Raw genomic sequence first — 21,571 nt, 5'->3', positions numbered from 1 at the left:
CTCAAAGGGGCTCAATGCTTGGGAGCACAGGGTGGGGGATGTAAGGTCATCTTCCCACTCCCTGACCAGGTCTAGGATGATACGAGGTGGAAACCTATGACTGCCATAGACCTGGTCATCAGGCATCCCAAAAAGACTAGTCCGGGGAAAAAAAATGCGGGGCCTGGCTATTCTCCTCCTCCTGTGGTATCCCACGATCAGTGCTGCGACAAATGGGGCATTCATCATAGCTGTATATATGTGTTTGTTGTTTGCGCGCACTTTTATACTGCACGTGGGGATGATTCCAACTGCCTTTGTGTGGTGGACGTGTTGACGCCTGTGCGTGTCTTTTAGCGTGTGCGGGTTTCCCGTATTCGATTCCAAGAATACATGTTGTTCGCGTGCGTGTAGGCGTTCCGTGTATTTCCCTGCAGTACTTCCCCAGTTACGCCTTCTTTTTCACACGGTTTTCCCCATTCCGCATGTTACGCCCCATGTCCCGCCCCCTTTTTGGTGTGTGCGCCAACGTTGTGCGCTTTCCCTGTGCGCATCACGCACAGCGTTTAGGATGCTGCTGTGACATTTGCGTCCGTGCGCGCCACGCTCGGATTTGGCGCACATCCCGCAGTGAACACATGCAGGCCCTTCCATGAATCAAACGCGTTCATGTGCGCTTGCTTTTTTATGCTTGCGCCTGCTTGCACCAAGATTTTCGGCGCACATTTGTTACATGTATCGGCCCCTAAGTCTCTCCATCTGTCCATTAAATTGTGGATGGAATCCTGAAGTGAGAGACTGTTGTATTCCCAATGCCTTACAAACGTACTCTGAAAATGTAGAGGTGTGTTGGGATCCACGGTCTGATAGTATGGTTTTAGGGAGGCCTTGTAATCTGCAACTTGTTTGAGAAAAACAGGATTCCATTTGTGCGACAATAGGTATTTTTTCCATCAGAATGAAATGTGTTAGCTTCGTCATGGAATCAATAGTGACCATGATGGTAGTGTTTTGGGAAGAAGGGGGAAGTTACACAATGAAGTCAGCGGAAATGTTTGCCCATGATTATGATGGTAAGGCTGGTTGGACTAACTTTCCTGATGGAGCCTTATGAGGAGTCTTAGCTTGTAGACATACAAAACAGGAGGATACATACTCTTTAACATCCATGGACATTTTAGGCCACCAGAAATGCTTGGTTACCAAATCCAGCGCGGTATGAATTCCTCTGTGTCCTGCAGTTTTATGGTCATGACAGAGCATTAGTATTTCTTGTTGTAGAAGAGGAGTGGTTATGCACATTTGTTGTTTGTGAAAGAAGAGACTGGGCCTCATTACAGGTCGGGCGGTCCGGAAATTAACAGTGGCGGTAAACCCGCCGCCACTGTTAATTCCGGACCGCCTGATCCCGAGTCCTGCAGGCGGGAGGTGATGTTCCCGCCAGGTCTGACCTGGTGGGTTTAACACCACCCGCCTGCAGGCGGACGTGGAAACACCAGCACCATCACGAGATGGTGCCGGTGTTTCCACTTCCCCATTCCTATTGAGTCCTATTGGACTTAATGGGAATGGGGATTTACCGAATTCTGCCTCCGGAATTACCGGGACACCAGGGTCGTAATGCCCTGGTATTTCTGGGAGTCACGGAGGCGGAATGGTAATACAAGTCCGCCGGTAACCAGGCGGTTTTACCGCCTCGGTTACCGCGGGACTCATAATGAGGCCCACTGTCTTCTTCTTGTCATTCGTACGTCAATATATATTGCTTAGCAGAGTCTGTCAAAGCATGACATTGGTCCTTGATGGATTGCAGGAGATTGGTGACAAAGAAAAGGAAAGAAGCCTGTGGTAACATTTTCTCTGGAACAAATTGTGCTTTGTCACTTCCTGCATATCGCGATAGTGCATCAGCCATTTGATTAGTGGAGCCAGGAATTAATGCAAGGTTCATGTCATATGACAAAAACGAAATGGGGCCATCTAGCCTGGCGACTGTTCTAACATTCAAAGTTTCAGGTTTTCTGAGAGATAAGTGGGCCTCGTACCTGCTAGACAGTTGTGTGTTATGGAAAGAACATGAAAGAGTATTCTAGCTTCAATAGGAAGCCAGTGCAGCTTTCTTCTGTCATGCGACATTCCATATTCTATGAAGTCCTACAACTGCTCTGACCACACTGTTCTGAATAGTTTGGAGCTTGGCACCGTCCCTTTTACTGATGCCAACTAATAATCTACTACAATAGTCAATTCTACTGCTTATGGTGGCTATGGCTATTGTCATGCAGCTTTGTGGCCATACCTGAGATAGGTCTAATGTGATAGGCCGTGGTAAATACTAAATGATTCACTTGGGCCCGCATATTCAATGTGTTATTCAGGAAGACCCCCAGAGTCTTCGCTTTTTGCTGGATGGTGATCTTCTACTAACTGTTTTGTTGGTATGCTGGGTCTAGTTTGTGAATTCTGTTTGGGGAGCCTCCTATAATAAGCTCAGTTTGTTCATCGTTAAGCACAAGTCCATTCTTTATCATCCAGGTCTGAATCAGTTTGTATGTATTATGTATTCATAATGCATGTGTAGGCAGAAACTCTCACAGGTTTGTGTGCTGCTGATTTACAGGAAAACATGAAAATCATGGTCACTGTTTAATCCAAAAGTAACGGCGCGATATTTGCATATCAGTTTTGCTTCTTTCTGGTGTAGTTGTAGTTCTCTGTCTCCGTCCATTATGTTGTTTGATATTTTCTCCAGTCCCACGAAGGTGATGTCCATGATTTCCATGTTTTCCTGTAAATCAGCAGCACACAAACCTGTGAGAGTTTCTGCCTACACATGCATTATGAATACAATTGTGGTAATTTCCTTACATGTACCAATCCTGTTCAGGCTCAGTCTGGGTAAATCCCCTACATTCTATTTTCACCCCTCTGACGTAAACCATGACAGGACCCATGACGCGGGACGGCCATTTTAGACCAATCACACTGCTTGACTAACCAACCAATCCGCTTCATGCTCTTATAAATTCCCGTAAGTAGGGCTGATCCACAGCACACGGATTTCCGAGAACGCTCGCACACAACAAACTCGCCGGACCCGGCCAACGGTAAGCCTCTCAGCAGACGCCCCCTCTTAGATGACCCTCCCCGGCCTCCTGCCCAATTGCTACTACCTAGCACCCCACTTCTCCCATTGATATGTAATTAACATCGGCCATTCGTCCATGGGTCCCATCCCCGCTGAAAACCCTATCTATCTATTTTCAGATCAGCTAACCAGCACCCCTGGCGCCCTTATCTGGGAGGACCAGCTTACAGTAATTGAAGTCCACCCTTCAACTTAATTGGGTAAGACTCAGCTTCCTTTACAGTTACCCAACTAGGCTGTTTTACCAAATTCTTTTGGCCCTTGACTCAACTAATTTACTCTCCCTTTTCTTTCTCTCCCTTGGTACATTGTCTCTTACTCTGTCTCAATTGACTTCACACTGTAACTATACATCTTTTCATGCCTAAATGTAACCATCAATTGTTATATGGTCTGCACTGTCACTTACCCCGTCACCACCACTCATGATCATGGGTTTTGCTAAATTACTAATCTGTTATCACAATGTGCTTCCTTTCCTCATGACTGGAACAAATTATTAAATACATGCATATTGAATACAATATATATGGTATAAATAAACAATGGGTATCCCTATGTCACTTCACGGTGCACATCACAACATCACCCAATCACAGCCTTGAAAAAGACTTAGGTTGAAAAGCGCGTCGGCTGTGTAGCGAGTTACCATGTCAAAAACTTGTCATTTCATTTGTACAATGATGTTTTCTTTGGTGCTAACTAACCACAAATAAACAAATTAATGACGATGACCTGACTGGACCATATAATTGATCTAATCGCTCAACAAGCGACCCTTGGGCCACCATACCCTACCAGCGCCCAACTGATCCAGAGTTTGTCATCCCCACAACAATGCCACTTTACAGTTGGGCCCACCAGAAGAGGTTGCAAGTGAAACTCAAACCTCATGCAGAGGATGATGTACTTTCAATAGAGAGTGATCCACAGGAGATGCAACGGATATGGGAAAAAGCATTCCAAGACAACATAGGTTGTTTGAGAGGTCATGTGGATGTTTCTGGGGTATAGTAACTAATCTAATATAAGTTCTGTGTTTCTGCCCTTTCAGCTGCATGTCAGGTCGCCATTCTGGTATTTAGATTTGGCTATTAGGTGCCACCCATAAGCCGAAACTATTGCATTGAAGTACTGCTAGTCAGATATGGCATATGGGGAGAGACACACAGCTTGTAGGTGTTGTTTGGATATTTACCCACCCATTGACTCCCCGTGGACAAGCTAATCCCTATGGCCATTCCCACCCACTTCCAGCCCCACCCTGCCCAAAACACATCCTTCTAGGATCTCTTTCAGCTACCTTTGTCAAGCCTTACCATCGACCTTTCAGCTCCAAGTGCCCACTAGTGTTTTTTCAAAGTAGTCTTCTGAAAGTTAATGACTTAATTGGAGCTGTAAGTGCATTACTGGTGCAATAGAATGTCTTAAAGAGGTCTGCCTTCAGCCACTTATCATATATGCACTATGCGTGTCCTTCACTGAACTCCTGTTAAAACACTCATTGGCAAAGTCAGTAGTTTGACTTGTGTATAAATATGAATCATTTGCCAGGCACTGCTATTATATGCCCAGGTATTCACACCATTTTGCATCTGCTTCCATTGATGGCCCATTAATAACACTACGGCAGTGCCTGGCAAATGTCTTTCGCAGGTGTGTACAAAAGCCCAAACTGTTGGGATTGCCATTGCTTGTCAGAGAAGGCTACTGTAATGCACCAGGAGAGGAGGCACCCATCATAACGTGGCAATAGCACACTGTAGAGAATGGAGAAAGGAGCTTGGAACATTAAGTGCCTGATTCACAGAGTGTTTTCCTATGGGATTGCGCCATTATAAAATGCTTCCATGAATCAGGCCCTAAGTCTTTGGAATTCCCCTGTTGCAGTGAATTCAGTATTTAAACTGATTCATTAAAGAGTGTGATTGCTTAGGGCACTCAGGGGCTGATTCACAAAAGGCGTTAGGCCAATTTAAAGGCAGAGGATATAAGGAGGAAGAACGCTGTACAGCATCTGACAAAGCATCACTCCAGAAAAGAACCTCCCTACTGACTCCTAAAACTACCACTGCAACTGAAAATCCATTAGTCTTTGTGAGCATATATAGCATACAGACACCAAGAATCAAGAAGATAATTTTGAAACATTGGCCCCTGCTAACCTATGATGACAAATTCCAGAACATTTTTCAAAACAAACCGATATTTGCCAACCAATGGGGCAGCAATCTAAGGGACCTGCCTGTGAAGACAAAACCAACAGCAACTAAAACACTGAAAACAAAAAAGCAAGGAACTTTTCAATGTATGTCATGCAGTAATTGTAATAACATCATAAAAGGCAATACAGCTACGCACCCCAAGAATGGAGAGAAAATCAAAATTAGATATCATGCGACCTGTATATACCAAGGAGTTATATACTGCATCAAATGCTCATGTGGCCTCCTATACATTGGACAAACTACTAGAAAAGCAAGGCTTAGATGGAATGATCACAAATCAAATATAAGGACCCACAACCAACACTCACCAGTTGCAAGACACTTTGATAAGGCTAAACACCAAGTGGCACAAATAAGATTCCAGATCTTAGAAGTGGTACAGACAACTAATTTAAGAACCAGTGTTTCTTAGAAACTTGAACAGAGGTAAGCATATTGGATCGAGAGGCTCGATACAGTATCCCCTCGCGGACTTAACAAAGAATTGGATTTGCATTGCTTCCTATGAAAAATAAAGGGACTTAAAGTGGAATAACATAATTGAATCAATAACTTCTTGCACTCTGTGTGTGGGCATTGGCCCTCATTTGAACTTCCCTTTCTGAGATGCAAATGCCATTCACCAAATTCCACCAGGAGAGGTGAGTACTCTATGATAAGCTCGCCTGCATTGTACCATCTATACATGATGTGAAATATATGGAACTGACTACTTCCTTGTTTTGTACATGTTGGCTTAACTTTCTTTGATGTTTATATTCATATACATTGCATGTAAAGCTCACCTACGTTGCACCACATAAATATTGTGCAGAACATATGTAAGATACTAACTTTCTTTTTGTTGTACATATTAGCTTACATCTGTATAATTTGTAATCAAGAGATGTATATCATGTATTTGCCTGCATTGAAGCCTGTATATCCCCATTGAGTACACAATGAATGCTGACATACTTTCTCATTTCTGAATACAGAGACATACTTTGACCCATAAACAAGGTGCCACATATGCCCAGTTTCTCATTAATATCAAGATCCAGCTACATAGTCCATTTACCCATAGCAACATTTGACTAGACATATACCTCATTCTCTCTGGCTACCACTCGTAATTAAGACCGCAGGTATTCCACATAAGCCATACATCACACTGGCAATGCTAGATTCGCCAAAGTAACAATCAGCACATTTGGACTTCCTTACACGTCATTAACTAGTAGGCAATGCACGCTATCTATGTGATCAGAGAATCAGCATCCTAACAACACTCGACGTGTCTTTATTTCACTTAATACCATTATTAAATAGATAGTGCATGGTATTACCTTATACTCTAATATGGACATCCATTGAGTACCCCCATTAGATCAATTTTTCTGATTTATTGCTGAACTCAATATGCTCTCCGTTTTTACGGTAATGCACATTTTAGTGATTGAGCGGTATGGGACTCTATATAGCAGGCTAGTAGTCTTAAAAACTACGCTTGCGTAGGACTATGGTTACACCGTTCCCTTGACTACCAGCATTATGACATATCACGGCTTACTTGCACGTAAGCACGTGACAGCGTTATAACAACACTTCCTTGGCAACGTCTGTATACCCGATTGTCGACCGCGGCAGCATATATGCGGCTTTGAGAGCATCGATCCGACTAGGACCATCACGGTAAGCCAGTTGCTGATGAACCTTGCCAATACATTTAGTGATTCTCTTTGATGTAGACAGCAATAGTAATGCGCACATATTGAATAATTCATTAAGGTCCCACGCTACATGATAACTAGATTGAGGCTCGACTAGATGCCGCCGTAACGTTCATCATTATCTGGTCCACAGAATACACCGGTGAGAGACATCTTCCCTGCACATAATGGTTGGAGTACTTATGTTTATTTGAGACACTAGAGACACACACAGTTTAACATATTGGGCCTCATTACGAGGTTGGAGGCAGCCATGGCGCTATTAGCGCCATGGCTGCCTCCAAAACCCTTCCGACTCCGCCCGGTGAATAGAGCAATTACTGGTCCATTCGAAGGTTGGCGGGACCGGTAATTCCCCATTCACAAGGGCCCATCCCCATTCCCATTTGAGCCCCGATAGGGCTCAATGGGAATAGGGAAGGCGCTAATAATGGTACCACAAATTGCGGTACCGTTATTAGCTCCAGAGTCCCTTTGCGGGTCCCGTCCTTAACGCCTGGAAAAACCAGGCGTTAAGGGAGGACCCGCAAAGGGAACTCGTAGTAGGGGGGTAAGGGATTACCGGCACTGGTGCCCTTACCGGTGCCAGTAATCCCTTACCGCCCACCTCGTTATGAGGCCCATTGTATTGGAATAACAGAACAGTCCCGTTGTTATGTGTTTTTCAGAAAAGGATTGAAGCGGTACATATTGGCCAAAACACGTAGTTGATACAAACAAATGGTTTCCTGCTTGAAGTGATGGAAATTTTGTGCGGCCATATAGAAACTGTATTTATGGAATTGAGCAAAAGCATACATAATATATGCTCCAAGCAAAGACAAACTGCAGATACTTCACATAAATAACGCTGTGAATTAGCATGTCCTCTAGCATCCATGTGCCAGTAACATGTTTTTTTTTATTGATTTTTACTGATTATGCAGAACTAGTAATGTTTTCTCAACCTGATCTAAATAAGTCTGTACATTGTTTGCTTTAATTTTGTAGAATTCGCCCTGAAAAGGGACCAACTATAGGTCCGATATGCATTGGCAATATTTGGATTCTGCTTCCAACTACACAGGACCACAAACAAAATGAGAAAAAAATATTTTTTACATGGAACTTTTGTTTGTTTTCTTGTATATCCAATGAATGAGTAAAATTCAACAGTAGTTTTCACTACCTAATTGGCAACCCCAGGTCTGATGAAATTCCTTTTCATCGGACACACTGGGCCTCATTATGACCCTGGCGTTAAGGGTTTAACGGCGCCGTAAAAGGTGTCGGCGCCGTTAAACCCTTAACGCCTCATTACGAGTTCCCTTTGCGGGACCCGACCTTAACGCCTGCTTTTAGCAGGCGTTAAAGTAGGGTGCCGCAAAGGGACCTTGGTGCTAAGTACGGTGCCGCAATTTGCGGCACCGTACTTAGCGCCTTCCCCATTCCCATTGAGCCCTATGGGGCAAAAATGGGAATGGGGAAGGGCCCATGGTGAATGGGGAATTACCGCCCCGCCAACCTTGGAATGGGGCGGTAATTCCGCCATTCACCATGGCGGACCCCGGCATGGACCATGGTGCTAATAGCACCATGGTTTAGCGCCGGGGTCGTAAGTCTTTACCAAGTGTTTAGAGCCCTATGTGGTTTCACGCCAATCTAAGCAAGAATGGTTTTCCCTCAAAGTCCTCCATTCAAGTAGAGTAGCTGTGGCCGAGCATCCAAGGCACACATCTATGGAGTGGATGGATGTGGGTCAGGGGCTCTAACCTGCTGCTCTCCAGATGTCCTGGACTACAACTCCCATGATACTTCACCTTTGACTACGCTGGCCAGGTCTGATAGGATTTGCAGTCCAAAAAATCTGGAGACCCAAAGGTTGCAGACTCCTGAATTGTGGGGATCTGGAAAAAGAAAACAGTGTAGTGCATTATTACCTGGAATAAACAGAATATCACACTAAGAAATATTAACATATTCTTTATCTACACAGCTGTAAAGTACTAATGGGCTTTGTGCAGTAACGGGGAAGTAGCTAAAAAGATAATAGGGAGCAGTCTCCAGTTTGCTACAAGCAGTATGTAGTTTGCTACAGGTTTCTGGTGTGTGTTCGTGCCTAGAAACACTTGTGTACAGGCACGTTATAAATTACTTATCATATCATATCAAGTTAGGTAGGGTTTGCTGCAAAAGAACTGTACATGGAATACATCATTTATAGAATCTTTCAGTGATTATTCTGGTGTAGCCCAACTCTAAGAAAAAGCAGATGAGTCCATACGTCCAAGCAGCATTCCCCAGAGTCCATTCAGCAACCAGTATCCAATTGCAGAAACAAATCTTCGATGAGACTCCTCGGGCGTTATAATTTGGGATCTTGTGTTTGTTCCTGTGGTAAGATGTTTAAGCCAAACATTCCTAAGTAGAAACAGTTCTTTTTAGCATAATTATGGTTGGGATTTGTCTGTGGTTTCTGACATCATCTTTGATAAGAGTTCAAATGTAGCAGCAGCTGTGCTTCAATTTGATGGTTGGGATTGTTGTGTTGAAAAGGTCACCTGGCACACGTTGGTGATATCGTTTGTGCTCTCTCTGAACCCATTATCTATACTGACTTTATCTATACTGACTATTTTTTTTACACTTGCCTTCTTTAATGTCTGCATTACATAAATTCCTAGCAAGAAAACACAAAGGGGCAAACGGACAGCACCAGCTAAACGTCACCCTACTCAGACAGTAAGTCGTTAAATTCCATCAGTAGCTTAACCATAGACATAGAAATGGCATGGAAATGCGTGTGTGTGTAAAGGTGCAAGAGGCCTGCTTTAAATGTCATCCAATCACCACAGAGGACATGGTAAAACTGCTGGCATCTATGAAACCGACCTCCTGTGCAGACAATATTCTCCCTCTGAAAATAATTATAGACAATAAAGAAATATTTGCAACTTTGCTTACTGGGATAGCGAATGCTTCCTTCAGAGACAGAACTATACCAGAAAGCATTAAGACAGTCACCATCACACCTTGGTGAAAAAACCTGGCGTGGACCAAAAGGACCCGGGAAACATGCGCCCCATATCCAACTGTAACTTTGTATTCAAAGTTTTGGATAAGGTGGCCACAGCACAGCTCCAAACATATGTCGAGGCAAAAGACATATTGCACCTTAGGCAGTCAGATTTCAGGGCGGCTCACAGCACAGAGACAGCTATGCTGGATTTTAAAACGCACATGCAGAGCATTATGTACAAAGGCAAAACGGGCCTACTCGTGCTACTAGATCTTAGTGCAGCTTTCGAATTCTTGGATCATCAACAGCTCCAATGGGCGCTAGAAAAGGTGGCTAACTGCTCTAAAGAAGCCCCCAGATAGGTGGCATCATTTCTAGCAGATAGAAAAGCTAAAATTCAGTGGGGAGAAAAATTCTCTCACAAAACTCCAATCTACTGTGGTGTACCGCAGGGTGCTGGTCTGTCGCCACTCCTTTTCAATCTCTACCTCAGGTGTCTCTGCATAGTGTTCGATAACATTGGAGCTTACTTCACAAACTATGCAGATGACACTCAGTTGGTGGTGGAACTGAGTGGCTCTTACATCAACGACAGCACCAGGGTGGCAGCACTCAATAACATCAACAAAGCCTGGATGGAAAATAACTGGATGTGTCTACATGGAAGCAAAACAGAGATGATGATCTTCGGATCATCAAACCCAGGCAAAGCTAGGCCCAGAATATGAATCATTTAACACCAAAGACTCTTCTATCCTTGTGGCAGGGAAAGTGAAAACCTTCAGGCTTTTCTTGCAAGCTTCCTTGGGTGCTGAAACACAGGTCATGAACTTATACAAAAACTGCTCATACTACCGATGACTTCTCAAGGCCATCCAACCATACCTGAGTGAAGAAAACTGTGCAGCGCTTACCAGGGCCACCATATTATCCGGCTTGATTATAGCAACGCATTACTGCTAGGAGCAACCAAGGGATGCATAACAAAATGCCAAATCATTCAAAATAATGCAGTAAGAATAGTAAAATGAAAAACAAGAAGAGATCACATCACCGCCAACAGAGCTCTTCACTGGTTGTCGGTTGAGGACAGGTCCAGTTTAAAATCATGACTCTAGTTCATAGATGTCTCTTTGGGAAAGCCCCAGCCTACCTGAAGCAAAAGATCAGCCAATATGTAGCCAGGCGATCACTGAAATCGGAGGCCTTAGGCCAGATCATTTGCTCGCCATATAAGCTATCTAATGGCCTGGGTAAGGCGTTTCCAGTGATGGCAGCACAAAAATGGAACAATCTACCTTTACGGCTTAGACTTGAGTCTAATTACACTGTTTTTAGAAACAATTTGAAGACACACTTATTCAAGTAAATGCTTTGATCCAGTCCTCTCGCCAAGTTGAACTCGACTGACCGACTTCCTGTCCTGTGTCATACATGATTTTGTACCTTGTCTCCATGTTTGCGCCCTGATGCCTGCGGGCTTTCGGCGTGGTATAAATCAATGAATAAATAAATATTGAAAAACTACAAAAATAAAAAGATAAATAAATAGCGGGAAGGGGGGTTGCAACTGTACTTGTAGTATGTTTATTCTATTTTATTATGTGAATGTTTTGAAGATTATAAAACTAAACAACCTTAAACTTAAAACAAAACACATCCACAATATGCTAAATACTGTTTCACAAGACTGCTTGCTTACTTAAAAGACATGCTGGTGGTGATATAAATAATGTATCTTTCGTTGTGCCAGCAAGGCAGTAAAAACCTTCCCTTTCGACTTTCTTCCAGTTATCTGTAAGGTAAAAAATATATATTCAGGTTCATTGCTCTTCTGTTTGATTTCCAAGTTAAACACCATTATGGAAAGCGATAACAATAGGCTGCAGTTCCTTCAACCTCCTTCCAGAAGAAGAAATGCACTAAATCAACCGGGTCTACATTACAAAAACTTTGCACAAGTGCAATTGTAATTTTGCACAATATTAGAACACAGGCAGAAATTATCCTACTGCACATATGTATTCTTGTAATGCTTTTTTGTACCAGGGCAAAGTTTACCCGAGTTTAATATAGAGTGGTGTTAGCACTAGGCTACATGTTGACCTGATGCAAAAATGCATTGTAATAATGCAATATTTCAAAAAAAAGCAAAATTGTCCCAAAGCAAAACATGCATTCGTTCAATGTAGTTAATGCATTTCTTAGGATCTTCTTCAAACAAAGCCTCGCCTGAGCACATATATCAGCTGCCCGCTTCTGCATCACGTCTCGCATCTTCGACACTGAACTGGCAGAGCCACTGCCTGCTCCGGACCACAGATTGGATCACATAGTAAGAGCTAATCGCCCAAGCTGCCAAGGCACTCGTCCATAGCAAATTAACCTCAATAGTTCTATCTTTAAAAAGACCTATGCTCGGCTGCAGACACAAGATGGTATACACAATCTTTAAGTACTATCTAGTAACCTTGGGACCGAGAATTCCCCCTGGAAAAACAGCCTCCATCTTTCTACATAACTTCATATATAGCCTACACACCACCGGTTGGAGCAAGGCAAAAACAAATGACAGTGCTTCTGGCTGTTTGCACAGCTCTGCAGACATTGCAGAGAGTGCTCATTACAATACCGGCGGTAGCCCTGCTGGTATGACAGGCACGGCTGCCGCCGGTATCATTTTTTTTCGGCTCCGCGAATGGGCAATTACAGGGTAATTACGGCCCCACCGGACCCAGTAATTGCCCATTTACGGGTTCTGGAAAAAAATGCTCCCCATTCCCTTTTGAGCCCCATAGTGCTCAATGGGAATGGGGAGGTCGGATGCACCCGCACCATTCAGAATGGTGCCAGTGCAGCCAACATGCTCTGCTCGCGGGTGCCTGTACGCCCACCAGGTCACACCTGGCGGGCGAGAAAGCACCTGCTAGCAGAACTCATAGTTTGCCGGTCCGGTAACAACCGTTCCAGAAAGCTTACCAGTACCGTTATTACTGGACCGGGCTAACTTATAAGGAGGCCCAGTATATAAAATGCAAAAATGCATGTCAACACACAGGAGCAATGCAAATTCCTCTCTCCAAACGCAGAACATACTAAAAAGGGATATGTGAAGCTGATGCTGCAAGCTCAAACAACTGGATTGGGCAGGTAGTTTCACAGGCACACAGGATTTACACAACACCTAGCACAGAGAGGAGGACCCTAAATGTATACTTCTGTATGATGATCTCTTTTGGGATCACAAACCCTGACTTCTAATCCCTTTTAATTTAAAATATGCCTAGTAATTTTGGTTGCAACCGGGGCACTGGTGCTAACATGGAAAGCCCTAATGCCCAATATAAATAAAGCAATGCCTCAAGGCTATCACGGTGATAATATGCAGATTGCAATATTAAAAATATTTTCATTACAAATAGCTGTGTCTTAATATGAAGAAATGCAAATGGTATAAATATGTTGTTATTTTCATGAGGAGAATGAGAGGGTATAATTTCTCACGTAAATCAAAAACCTTTTGACATAACACATGTAAAACACATTTCTAAAAGCACCTTGAAGCTAATATAATGGCTTCAAAGAACACAATAATTGACTCTCCAATATGATTGCATTTTGTGTAACAACCAAATGAAGGTTAAAATATGAAGGTGGATGGAAATGTTAATTAGCTTTGCATTAGTGTATTACATTGTAACAAATAATGAATATAATCATAACTGTGTACATTCCATGTGTTTGCTTCCAGAAATGGATGTGCACAGGATAATCCAAGCATAGGAACTTCTACTAAAATATAAATAGTGAACCTCATCACCATATAGCCAATGCTCTTGGTAATTGTCTGTTTTCCTGTAAATATTATTGTTCCTGATCATATCAGGCTTCAGCAAAAACCTCACGGAGCACATCAATTGATTGGGCCTCATTACGAGTGTACCGGTCCGGTAACTATGCTATGTTATGTTATTTTGCATTTATACAGCGCCTTATGTAACATTGGTATAGTCTCAAGGCGCTGGTAGGTTGAACGCCCTTGGGAACCCAAGTTCAAGTCAGTAGAGAGATATGGAGGGAGTCAAAGGTGCATGTGAGCACCTGATATGTGTGCAGCTGGTGTGGCATTCGTGTGATAGCTGTTCTTAGCGGTAGGTGGGGTGGTTGAGAGATCAGGAGTATGTGTTCATTCTGGCAAGTTTTTATCCAGACCGATTCTGGCTGCGTTAGGCCTGAGCAGAAATGCCTAGGCTGGAGGGTTAGCTACCGTTACCGTTGTTACCAGACCGGCACACTCCGAGGTCTGCGAGAGGGGGCCTTTCCGCCTGCCTGGTCTCACCGGACGGGTGGAACGGCACCCGCTCGCAGACCTTGACGTATGCACCGGCAGCATTATTAACGGTGCCGGTGCATCCGTCCTCCCCATTGCCATTGAGTTAAATGGTACTCAAATGGGAATGGGGAGTCATTTTTTCCAGTGCCGGCAATAGGGAATTACCGGGACCGCCGGGGCTGTAATGCGCCGGTAGGTTCCCATTGGCGGGTGCCGTAAAAAAATTACTCTGGCAGCAGCTGTGCAGGTGTTTACCGGCACGGCTACCGCCAGACTCATAATGAGGCCCATTGTCAGTTCATAAAACTGCAGTTCTGCCTAACTTTGAAAAATGACACCCCTGCTGTCCCATGAAATCCACCAAATGAATTTACTTTTTCATTGCTGGTTTTCTGTAATTTGACTTCTAATTTCTATTTCAGATTTTGAGCATGGTTTTCATTTTTGCTTCTGTGCTGTTTCTGGTATCTAAAAGTCCCCTATGACCATCCGTGTATGATATGATATGGTATGGCATTAATAACGCGCCTATACACATGTTTTTCAAGGCGCTACGACGAGGCAAGGGAGGGGAACAGAGGGAAGACAGACAACGATCCTACTAGGCCAGGTATCATTCAGATCGCGCAAGTGCATGGGAAGGGGAGGGAGGAGAAGGGCGTGGGGGAAGGATAGCGAACAGTGCAGTACAAGGGACAAGAAAATAAATAAATAAACAGTAAGTAAAAGTACGGCCAGCCGGTGGCAAGTGCAGGGCAAGTGCAGACAACAGGTGTCAAGTACTGGTAGGGGGACTGCAGGGATACAGAAAACAGTCCCCAAGTGTGGGGGTTGCCAGGAAGGCAGTGCAGAAGTGTGACTGGTGGGGAGGGGACCTGGGCCTGAGATCAGAGGGTGGCCAGGTAACCATTGCAATTTCAGTGTCAGCCAGGAAGTCAGCAAGGGAGAGGAGGAGAAAAAGCAGAAGCAAAGAGAAAGGTTTAGAGGTGCTTCCGGGACCGAAGATGAATCTCCTCAAGTTTCAGGGGGGCAGGGAGGCTGTTCCAGAGGGAAACCCCAGCCGAAGAAAGAGATCTACTGCCAACTCCTTGCTTGCATAAAGCGTAATCCAGTAGCTGTGTATAACATTTTCAATTTGTTTGTAATACCATAGTTTGTATACAGGACTCCCAACATGTTAGATAACAGACAGCACCAAATTAGTGTTCACAACACATATTTATTTATGATTGCCCTTAGTGATGGTTGCCCTTGGTGATGACATGTGTTTCGGCTTCGTCAAATCAGGAACTTGTTACACTGTGTTAGTCAATCCATGGTTACAAGTTCATATTCGACATATTTTTCAAAGAATGCGCAAAGGTCAACATTGCAGAATGTATTGTTGCACACTGATTGTTTAAACCATAACACAAAATAAAAGATGATAAATTCAAGGTGAAAATGAAATGTTAATTCACATCCATATATAATACGTTTTTTAAAAACTTTTTTAAGTCGCAGAAAGTCAAGGGTTGGTGAAGAGAAGGATTCATGGGGTTAAGAACACAAAGGAAACAAGAATAAAAAAACAGAAGAGAAAAATGAAAGAAATAGAGGAGACAAAATTAGTCTGAAAAATTTGAGCCCGATCAAATGCACTTAATAAATCCATATATTCATTCAAGTTGGTTTAGATTGTTTTACCTTCAAATGTGTGTCCCCATTGGACTGTTATATTGATGCTCGGCAAATAACTGGGTTCAATCCCTGTGTGGTAAATTAAACATAATTGTATGTTTTGTCAGTATTTGTACTGTCATGATATATTGTTTTTATGCAAGTACTTTTCTAACGCATTGCTTTGACACTTGGCTGTATTATGATATATCTGAAAGCCTTCTTGTAAATGGATGCTAGTGAGGAGAATATGCAATTCTATCGCCGTTTGTCAGCATTTACAGAGTGTGTTTTTTAAATAAACGCCACTCATACCTTACTTGATGTGTGCTCTGCTATTTCTGTATGAGCGCTTCTTAAATTCAAATGGTAGACTAACAGCAAAAGCCTATAGTTTTCAGACGGTCTCTTACCGTGTATTTTCATCCGACACCAGTATCTATGCGCGTCGGGTGCTAAATGAGGCACCGAATGGCGTCTGAGTTGAGTATTTAAGGTTGTTGTTACATCGCCATGGGAACATTCATGACAGAGTCTCTTCTTAGTTTCTACTCACGCTTCAGTCTACCGCGCGCCATCTTTTGGGACTCGATTGGCGTGTTCCTGATAAGAAAATGGATGTGGTTCCCCATTCTTGATCAAACATATATTTGGAAATGTTTTAGTCTGATCACTAGTTGTGTTCGTAACATATTAATAATAGCGTGCAAATGTTTGGCATACGACTATCTATATTTACCATTTTCTCATATGCTAGTCTCATGTTAGTACATTTTGAATCAAAAGGACGTGTATGTCTTTAATGTCCCAATGTGTTATGATGTTCAATTAAAAAAATGTACGTCCAATCTGTTAGTACATAAATTGCATCATTTGGAAATAATTGTGCGCAAGAACAAATTTAGTCCATATCATATGCAGAAAGCGGATGGAAAAGGTAAAGAGAAACCTGTGTATATTTCGTGGTAATTTGGTATACACGCGCTAAGGCTTTTATATACATTCAAACCGTAATCTATCCATTCTGACAATTGCTACATATAGGTACAATGAAAAGCAGGCAGTATGGGCTTATTTGCATGCCATAGTTTATCCACTCAGTCACTTGCTGCATTGAGGAGTATGTTGCAAAGAACAAATTATTAAGTTAGATGCTGCTCCTTCATTAGTCACATGGTGACATAATAATAGTAAAAGTTCATCATAATTACAGAGGGGCATGTTGTATCAAATGTTATAAATCATCAGTTGTTTGTGTAACTGTACATACATTATTTCAAACTCTTTAAATTTGGGACTGGCCTGTGGCAGACACAGTGCTAGCAAAACTTGCGAAAACATGGCAGAATATCTACGGAATCGGCAGGAAGAAACTGCCAATCTATTCACACCCAGAGGTAATATGACCCATCCATTTTTCAACCCGACTCCTAAGCAAGAGGACCTAAGATCATTATTTTTCAAATTAGAGAGATTTTCCAAAAAGGAAATCGACAAATATTGGGAAATAGTATCATTAGAGAACTATGTAAAAAGTGAACTTATCCCAAGAGGACTTCGGATCTTAATATTTCCAAATTTCAGTAATGACAAAGATAAGGACCTCCCAGACCGATGGGAAAAGAACCGTAACTGCAGCTCAAAGAAGATGTTAGAACTCCTGATTGAGCACGCCACAAGGGAACACAAGAGAATAATTGAACAGATAGAACAGAGAATAATTGAACAGATAGACCGTATCAAGAAGGAAAATACAGAATAGAGATCTTTAGAGGCAACCAAAGAAAAGATTTACAATACAATGTATGAAATTCTGAAAAATTATCAAGATGAGATTAAACTAAGGAAACTAAGAAAACACTACAGAGATGAAAGAGACTATATCAAAGATAGAGTTTATACCTTCCAAGCCAAATACAAACAATATACAAAGACTGGATCTAAAACCAGTACACCGAAGACATCCTCATCAAGCTCAGATGCATATTCTGAAGGAGAAACAATCACCAAGGATAAATCCAACATTGATGGACCAACTATTGAAAAATAAAACAATTTAGGATATATGAATCAATTAAAACGGTACAAAAAAGGAAACAGAAACTAAATACCCAAGCAGGTCCGTTTTCAATTACCAATGAATTTGGCCCCCACGCAACTTACACAAGGAGGAGAAGAAGGAGGGGTGTATAAGACCTAACAAATCAAGGACCACAAGAAAATACAAACAGAAGAATTACCACAGCAAGTGCGAAAGAACCCAACAGTAACAAATAGGAAGAGATCTTTTTGTAAACTTGTCAAAAAGAGTATTGACGGAAGATGAGCACAAACTACTCAACAAGGGGCTTTCATTTGCTCCAACAACTTGGTCTAACAACATCGACATCCATATTGATCTTTTCAAATTTGTGTGCAGGCTTAAACGTAAGATGTTTTTCACAACCAAAGCACCAACCAATTACCAAATTCCCATACAGGTCGAACAAAATGACATAACGATTCAAGAGATAGAAGATATACATCTTATCAGATCAATCAGAGAATCAGAGGACTTTGACATACCAAAAGTACTCAAAGAATTGAATATTCAACCAGACATGTTGCCGAACAAAGAACTGAAAACTACAACCAAATTTGTGCCACAGCTACTGCCAGACAACATCATTGACACCTTTTACAAGGCTGTAACAGAAGACTTTTATAAACTTACCAGCAAGAAACATTAAAAAGGTCAAATACACAATTTGACTTCGGGAGAACATAAAGCTCTACAACACCTAGCAACTGACCTATCCATAGTGATCAAGGAAGCAGACAAAGGGGGAAACATCGTCATAATGGAAAGATTGGACTATTTGGAAATGGCCAAAAGACATTTAGAAACTCCTGGATGTTACAAGGTTCTCCCTGCTAACCCAAGAAAGGCAATCATACAAGAATTGGAGCAAGAGATATCAAACTGGTACAGGAAAGGTCTATTGACAGATGAAGAAAAAAGCTTTCTTTTAATCAGAAAACCAGTAAGGCCAACCATGTACTTTCTGCCTAAAGTGCACAAAGAGTACGACACAATACCAGAAGGCCGGCCTATCCTGAGCGGTATTGGGATGGCAATGGAAAATATTTCACAATATTTGGATAACATCCTCAGACTAAGAGCAAGCAAACTGCAATCATACTTAAGGGACACCACAGATGTGATTTTGAAATTAAAATACAATGGAAGGAAAATTACAAAATGGCAAGCCTAGATGTCAAGGCATTATATACCTCCATCCAACACCAGTGGGAGATAACAACCATAGATCACACATTTAAAGGAGACTCATCATCAATATATCAGTAATTGCAAATGATCAGAGAAATGCTCAAACTGACTTTGAATATAACATTGTCAACTTTAATAATTGTTACTAGAGACAAACAAAAGGTGTGGCCATGGGCATAAAATATGCCCCGGTATTATCTAACATTTTCATGGGTTACTTTGAGGACACTGTCATATGCCAGGACAAGGCACACTGCAAAGAACTGCTAAAATGGATGCAATACATCGATGACATTCAGATAATTTGGAGAGGAACAGACTTAGCATGTAACGAGTTCACGAATCATATTAACAACAATCAGTTTGGCATCCAATTTACCAGGACATGCAATGAACACACAATATATTATTTAGATCTAACAATCTATGTGGACAACAACAAACTCGATATGTGTACTTTTAAGAAGCCAACGGAAGCTAATTCTAGACTAATGCTAAAGGTTGTCAGCACAGATCCACCATTCTCAACATACCATCCAGAGAATTCATCCGAGCTAGAAGAAACTGCCAAACCCAAGATACCTTTGACAAAGAATGCCTACTTTTGAAAACAAGATTTCTGTTAAGAGGCTTCTCGGAAGACTGTGTCAAACGAGCAATTAAAAAAAACAAAAGATTTACACAAGAACAGACCTTGGTACCAAGCAACAAAACGACAGAAAAACAACCAAAAGTTGGATTTGTTACCAAATTCAGCAGCAATCACAAGATTCTCAAAAAATCTTGTCAAAGCATTGGTATCTTTAGAAATTAGATGAAAATATAAAGAGCCATGTTGATCCCAAACCAAGAATTATTTTCAAACGGGCAGAAACATTAAGAAATAAACTAAGCCCCTCACTGTTACCAGACATGGAAAACACAGAGAAGACACATTGGTTACAACCTCCTAATGATGGATTCAGAAAATGCGGGAATTGCACCATGTGCAGATATGCTTATGACTAAAGCAACCTATTCAAAGACCAATACAATAATAAGATTAGGATTCGACAGGCAATTGACTCCAAAACAAAACACGTGGTGTATGGTATTATCTGTGTATGCAATCTAGTGTACATAGGTAGTACCATCAGAGAACTAAGAACCCGCATTCGGGAACACCTGGCAAAGATTGGAAGCCAAGATCTGAGACTACCTTTGGCCTGTCATTGGAAGAAGAAACATCAAATGGCAAACAAAGCTGATACCACATTCATAGGACTTCAAAGAATATCAATGGGAGGAAATAAAGAAAAAGCACTACGCCAGGCAGAGGCCAGAATGATTTGCAAACTTAACACTACAGTTTTGGGCCTCAATTCGGACAATGAGATGGTGTCTTTCTTATAATTAATTACGACTCTTTATATGTGAAATAATGTATGTACAGTTACACAAACAACTGATGATTTATAACATTTGATACAACATTTGATACAACATGCCCCTCTGTCATTTTGATTAATTTCTACTATTATTATGTCACCATCTGACTAATGAAGGACCAGCATCTAACTGAATAATTTGTTCTATGCAACATACTCCTCAATGCAGCAAGTGACAGAGTGGATAAACTATGGCGTGCATCTAAGCCCCTACTGCCTGCTTTTCATTGTACCTAAATGCAGCAATTGTCAGAATGGATAGATTACGGTTTGAATGTATATAAAAGCCTTAGCGCTTGTATACCAAATTACCACAAAATATACAAAGGTTTCTCTTTACCTTTTCCATCCACTTTCTGCATATGATGTGGACTAAATTTGTGCTTGTGCATGATTATTTCCAAATGATGCAATTTATGTACTAACAGATTGGACGTACATTTTTTTCACTGAACATCATAACACATTGGGACATTAGAGACATACAAGTCCTTTTGATTCAAAATGTACTAACATGCGACTAGCATTCGAGAAAATGGTAAATATAAATAGTCGTATGCCAAACATTTGCATGCTAATATTTATATGTTACGAACACAACTACTGATCAGACTAAAACATTTCCAAATATATGTTTGAACAAGATTGGGGAACCACAGCAATTTCCTTATCGGGAACACGCCAATCAAGTCCCAAAAGATGGCGCGGTAGACCAAAGCGTGAGTAGCAACTAAGAAGAGACTCCGGCATGAATGTTCCCATGGCGACGTAACAACAACCTTAAATACTCCACTCAGACACCATTCAGCACCTCAT

At 41.9% G+C, this 21,571-nt stretch overlaps 1 long non-coding RNA gene across 1 annotated transcript in view; it reads right to left on the bottom strand.

Moving 5' to 3' along the window:
* Positions 1–21,571, bottom strand: part of LOC138526323 (uncharacterized) — a 300,829-nt gene that overhangs the window by 75,343 nt on the left and 203,915 nt on the right. The window contains exon 3 of the long non-coding RNA XR_011283554.1: positions 11,768–11,860. This is a non-coding gene — a long non-coding RNA (uncharacterized lncRNA). The remainder of the gene's footprint in view (positions 1–11,767; positions 11,861–21,571) is intronic.

This window comes from Ambystoma mexicanum, chromosome 7p (assembly GCF_040938575.1).
Source record: "Ambystoma mexicanum isolate Mex_15411 chromosome 7p, UKY_AmexF1_1, whole genome shotgun sequence".
Lineage (NCBI taxonomy): Eukaryota > Metazoa > Chordata > Amphibia > Caudata > Ambystomatidae > Ambystoma > Ambystoma mexicanum.
This window is presented reverse-complemented; position numbering and strand designations above follow the sequence as displayed.